Source organism: Peromyscus eremicus, chromosome 15, assembly GCF_949786415.1.
Source record: "Peromyscus eremicus chromosome 15, PerEre_H2_v1, whole genome shotgun sequence".
Taxonomy (NCBI): Eukaryota; Metazoa; Chordata; class Mammalia; order Rodentia; family Cricetidae; genus Peromyscus; species Peromyscus eremicus.
In genome coordinates, this window is record NC_081431.1 from 16,171,958 (window position 1) to 16,178,427 (window position 6,470).

Sequence of the window (6,470 nt, forward strand, 5' to 3'; positions counted from 1 at the left end):
AGGGTGGTACAAGTCCTGGGACCTGGAAAGTAGAGAGCCCATCAGTTCAATGCCAATTAAACCGTATAGTGAAGCTGGGCGGTGGTGGCGCACGCCTTTAATCCCAGCACTCGAGAGGCAGAGACAGGCGGATCTCTGTGAGTTCGAGGCCAGCCTGGGCTACCAAGTAAGTCCCAGGAAAGGTGCAAAGCTACACAGAGAAACCCTGTCTCGAAAAACCAAAAAAACCCAAAAAAACAAAAACAAAAAAAAAAAACTATAGTGAGTATGAGGCCAGTTTGGGCTAGTAAGAGCCTTTGTCAAACAAAACAATTAAACTTATTTCAGAAAGGGATTAGTTTATCTTTCAGTATGTTGAAATGGATTATCAGGTACTATACAATGTAAATGTTTAAATTTTAGTATGGTTTTAAACATTTTAAGAAATAAAATTTTTACATAATATTTTATGATTTTTTGCTTTTAAATACATAAATGAAATATTATGTACCTTATTTACCTTAGTTCTATCATATGTAGTCAGTGCTTTCAGGGAGTAGTTCTGTCTGTAACTGAAATTTGAGGAGCAAAGTGCAGCGGTGACTGAGGTGGGAGGGTTGAGCCGACAAGAGTTGGAGACTAGCCTGAGTGGTGATGGGGTCAGGGACGGGTGAAGCATTTATATCTAATCTTTATCAATAAAAACACGGGTCAGATATCACGGTAAGAACCTGAATGATCAGAGAAGTGGCCAATGACCTTTTTTTCTCATTCCTCAATCTGAAAAGGACCAAGATCTTCTCTAAGCCCTGCCCTACTACTTCCTTTGTCTCTTTGTCTGTCTTCAGTACTCCAAAACCTCTATGGTTAATTTTGATCAGCTAATAGCTAGCTACACCCTCTGAGTCAAAGCAAACTTTATTGCCACTCTCAGGAACGTCAGAAAGCAATCAAAATATCACAACATTTCCCTCTTTTTGTCTAAATAAAAAGGGAAGGTTTTTAACTCTGATACAGAAAAAACTATATACAATAAAAACAATTATCAGGTAAGAATTACATTCACACTGTCCAGTTCATTTGCATTTGGCAAATTCAGAGAAAATACTCCATTATCTATTCTGTCTTGGTGAGTTGAAAGTTTGGTACCTAATCCATTTTCAATCCTAATTTGTATTACCAACCCAAAACTATTTTTTTTATACCTCAAAACATTTTCTTAGATCAACAATTTGAGCTTTTATGTCTCTCAACCTTATATACTTTACATCTCTTTTGTGAGTTTCTTTTCTGAATTTGTTAACAAGGAAAACTGTAACTGTAACTATCTAATCTTCAACTTCATCAAAGACCCAAGAAGGATATAAAATTACCTGATTAAACAGAAAGTGCAGAGCATACAACTTCCAAAACTATAGAAATGACAGAAACAGCTGACTGCCTGGACAGTCACCCAAGGTTCCTCTATAATGTTGGGGCATCCATCTTCAGCCTACAGGCCCAGAATTGACAAACTTCTCTGTGAAGCAGGAATTTTAAAGGACTGGCCTGCCTTGTCTTGGCAAAGTTTGGCAGTCGAGTTCCTTTGTGTCCTGCTTGTTCAATTTGGACAGCATACTGTCAGCACTCGAGGCAAGGGCAGTTTCTTGCCCAGTGGCTAGCTTTGTCACATTTAAAGCAAACTCCATATGGAGGTTCTTCAATGCCCATCATCTTCTCTGAAGTAGATTGGCACTTCCAGGAACAGACGCGTCTCATTGTCATGAAAAGCCTTACATTGTTAAAACATCTTAAATGCCATATTCTGTAGATCTCAGAAGTGTTTGAAGACTGTCTATCTAAAATATATCTGTGTTTAACTTTGAAAACATACCTAACATGATCACAAGTTTGATTGTTAATAGGTGACTAACTACTAATCTACATTTCTTAATTACCCTAAACAGTTTGTAATATAGCTTTCAAGGTCTAGAATTTTACATTACATTTTTTGTTGTTTTTGGAGCTGAGGATTGAACCCAGGGCCTTATGCTTGCTAGGCAAGTGCTCTACCACTGAGCTAAATCCCCAACCCAAAGTTTGGGGGTTGTGTGTGTGTGTGTGTGTGTGTGTGTGTGTGTGTGTTTGTTTTGAGACAGGGTTTCTTTCTGTAGCTTTGGTGCCTGTCCTGGAACTCTCTTTATAGACCAGGCTGGCCTCAAACTCACAGAGATCCATCTGCCTCTGCCTCCCAAGTGCTGGGATTAAAGGTGTGCGCCACTGCCGCCCAGCAGCATTACATTTTTAAATGAACTGCACAGGTACAGTACCTTAAACAGGAGTAGAAACATATATACAATATATTTTAACAAAAATTACCTAAAATTTGTATCAATATACAAAAATCCATATCAATGTAAAATATTTGAGACTAGTGGTTACTTTCCAGTTTAAAAGTAGATTCAATAATCTACCCTTTTATCTTATTATTCCTATATCCCCCCTTTTTTTTCTTTTTAATCTCCTAAACCCCCCCCCCCTTTTTCAACACTAGATAGGAAGGAAAGAAGGATAGAGGAAAGGAAAAGAAAGAAATCTCTTAATCTAACCTTTGATTAGTGTCCTCCCTGACCATGACCAATAACAACTTGCAACCAGCCCCTGAACAATGACAAACATCCATACTCACAGAACAACCAAAATCCACCCACGCCACCCCTCCAGAATGAAAATTACTTCCTATTTTCTGGGGGGGTGACAGCATCTTTAGGGGCCCCTGACAAAATTGGGATAATGGCCGAGTCCTGGGAAAGCTAAATGTGTCATTTGTTGTCCAGTCTGTGTGATGGGAAAGTGCTGGGCTTAACTGAAGTCCCAGGCTGGACCGCCTCAGCTAGCCAGCTAGAAATTGTCCTGAGCAGTCTAGTGTGAAGCTGATCTTTGGGTGATGTTTGTCAGCTTAGTGGTGTTACCACAACCCAGGTGGATTTGTCATTGTAGGGCCCCATCGTCTTCTTGAAGACCTCAAAGGTCACTCACTGCCAGGAATGGTCATGGTTCACTGCAGAAGACAAACATTTTAAATGCCATATTCAGCAGATGCTGTGGGATGATCCTTTTATATATTATAAATATGTATTACTCTCATTTCCTAATGAAATGCTAATTGGCCAGTAGCCAGGCAGGAAGTTAGGTGGGACAATTGATCTGAGGACTGGAATGAAGAAGGGCGGAGTCAAGGGAGACAGGAGCCAGCTGCCCAAGAAGCAAGATGCCAGAGGACTGGTAAAGCCACAGATTACGTGGCAAGATATAGATTAATAGAAATGGGTTAATTTGAATGTAATAGCGAGTTAGTAACAAGCCTGAGCTATAGGTCAAGCATTCTGTAATTAATATAAGCTTTTATGTGTTTATTTGGGACCTGGCAGTTAGAACAAAAGGCTCCATCTCCGTTTACAAGCAGATCTCCAAAAAGTTAAGAGGACCATAATCCATCAAATATATCCGGGGTACAAACTTAGTTCCTAGTTAAATGCTTCAGACTCAAACCTGAAAACACATACAGAAAGCTATATGAAGCTTATTTCTAGATTTAGTTAGTACTCCATATGATCACTAATATGACAGAAAGTTTATATATACATAATTTTATTTTGAGATAATTATACCTTAAGAAAAATTTGGGGACTGAAGAGATGGCTCAGTGGTTAAGAGCACTGACTGCTCTTCCATAGGACCCATGAGGCAGCTCATAACTGTCTGTAATTCCAGAGGACCTGACATCCATGGCAAACACCAATTCCCATAAAGTAAAAATAAATTTTTTGTTGTTGTTGTTTTTTCGAGACAGGGTTTTTCTGTGTAGCTTTGCGCCTTTCCTAGAACTCGCTTTGGAGACCAGGCTGGCCTTGAACTCACAGAGATCCGCCTGCCTCTGCCTCCCGAGTGCTGGGATTAAAGCCACCACCACCGGGCCTAAATAAATTTTTTAAAAAAGAAAAAATTTAAAGAATCAAATGAAAACCAAAGGATTAGGAGATGAGTGTCAATAGACTACTTCCTTATTTTAGGTTTCTTCTGTCCCAAACCAGATGACTCTTCTGATATGAGACAAAGATTTTGGATTTTCCTTTAATAAGTATGTGTGGGTTTAGAGGAAAGCCACACCCCAGCTCCAAAGGCAACTTTAATTTTTAATTGAATTGGGACCACAAGAAGACCATTTACATTTTGTGTCTGTAGACAGCAGCAGAAAAAACAAGCATTTGGGAAGATTTGTGAAATTCTACCCTATTGGAGGTGGGCTATACCATTAGGCCAATTTACTCTTTTTCTTGGGACATTTTCTCTTCATGATTCTTCCTTCTTCTTCAGATGTTTCATTTGTCCAGTGGTCTCCAGATTCCTTAGTTGGATGCTTTTATTCTCCTGGAAAGACAAAAACAATACCCTTCCCCAGCCTTGACTTTGGGGAGTTCCTTTTTTGGCAGGTTATATCTTTGTTAAGGCAAAACGTTTTTTTGGCAACAGACAAAGTATTATCTTTTAATTTTAAAAAATTTGAAAATTTGAAACTAAATATACTTTGGTATGTGTGGATAAATATACCTATATTCCCCTTTCTCTTTAGAAATAAATTAAGGTTAAAGAGTACTTATTTTTAGATCACAAAGGATGTTTATTTTTGATTTTAGCCTGACCTTCTAGTGTCCCTGTAGAAGGGTTTTATAATAATCTGTAAATATGGTATGTCATTTTTCTAGTATGCAAACATACAAATTAGGAGTCGTGTATGAATTTTGTCTCCGGGTTGAGGCATCAAAGGTGTGCACCACCACCACCGTATTTACTGTAACTCTAGAATTTAGAAAACAACTAACTTACGGAGATCCATCTGTTTCTGCTGGTATTTAAGGCATGGGCTATCATTGCCCTGCTCAAATATTTTATCTCGACTCCAAATCATCCTCTTAGATATTTAGAAAACAAGCTTGAACTGTAGTAACCCTTTGAATTTACTTAAAACATTTTAAATTTCTTAACTGAGTTTTTAATACCAAACAACAAAAATATCCTTTTTATTTAAGAAGAGAACTCAAAAGCTGATGTCCAAGATGGCGTGAGTCACATGGCAATCTACAGTCTAACAGTCTAACATGGAATTAAGACACTGTGGTTTAAGAAAACCCATTTTTCCTTTCATGCCAGTAAGGCAGTTGTGCCTAATATAATGACCTAACATCTTTCTTACTGTTTCTTTAATTACTTTGAAACACACTGTGGTAACAAATGTCTATCAAACATCTATTATAATTGTTAAAACTGTGAAGTCAGCATTACTCTACTCTGATGAAATAAAACTCATTTCTTCTGACAAAAGGTAGAACTCCACAGAACAGGAGAGCAACTGTCTACCTCAGGCTGCCTCTCCTGATCTAACACCATAGCTCAAGTATGAAAATCCCCCCAAAGTTGCAAGGCATGGGGAGGGGGTGCTGGGGACAGAGGGTAGTTCTTAACACATTCTGGCTCTGAGGCTGCATGCAGGCTCTCCTAAAGGAAACTGCTGAAACTAGGGGGAACAATTAAGGCTTTGGGGTCCTGGAGTGGGCTTTGGGAACTAGGGGGAATTTTGATTTCTAATTTTTTTTTAAATTTATATTTTGTGTGTGAGTGCTCTGCATGTATACCTGCATGCCAGAAGAGGGCACCAGATCCCACCACAGATGGCTGTGTGTCACCATGTGGTTGCTGGGAATTGAACTCAGAACCTCTGGAAGAGCAGCCAGTGCTTATAGCCATTGAACCATCCATCTCTCCTCTGAGTCTTTTTTTTTAAACGTCCTCAAATTTCTTTAAATTTGTTTGTTATGCCCTAGTTCTAAACCAGAAAAAACAGACGCGCTAATTTCATTTCTGTCACTGTGATAAAATCCACCAACAAAACGCAAGTTAGAGTAGAAGGGGTTATTTCCGTTTAAAATATCAGGCTCCAGCCCATCATTGTGGAGAAATCCAGGCAGGGACCTCAAACACCACTTACATCACACATGCTCACTCGTGTCTGAGTCCTCCACTGTTCCACAGCTCAGGACCTCTTCCCCAGGGAATGGTGCTGCCCACAGTGCCTTGGGTCTGCCAGTCCCCCATAGGCATGCCCACCCACGGGCCGACCAGATGTAGACAGTCCTTCATTGAGCCTCTCTTCCCAGATGATTCTGCAATGTATCAAGTCGACAATTGAAGCTAAGCGCCATATAGCCCATAGACAAAGGTAAATCCAGGAACTGAAGCTTGATGTGCGGGGCAGGTGAGGCACAAAAGGCACACAGCAGCTGGGATGCTCAGGGACTGCCTCTAAGAAAGTGTCTTTAAATCCCACACGTTTAGGTCATGGACCATCTCATTTCAGTTTTTGTTTCTTTTTTTTGTTTTTTGTTTTTTGATTTTTTTTCCTCTAGGGCCTCACATATTTGAGGCAATTATTTTAAAACTGAAACACATCTCCA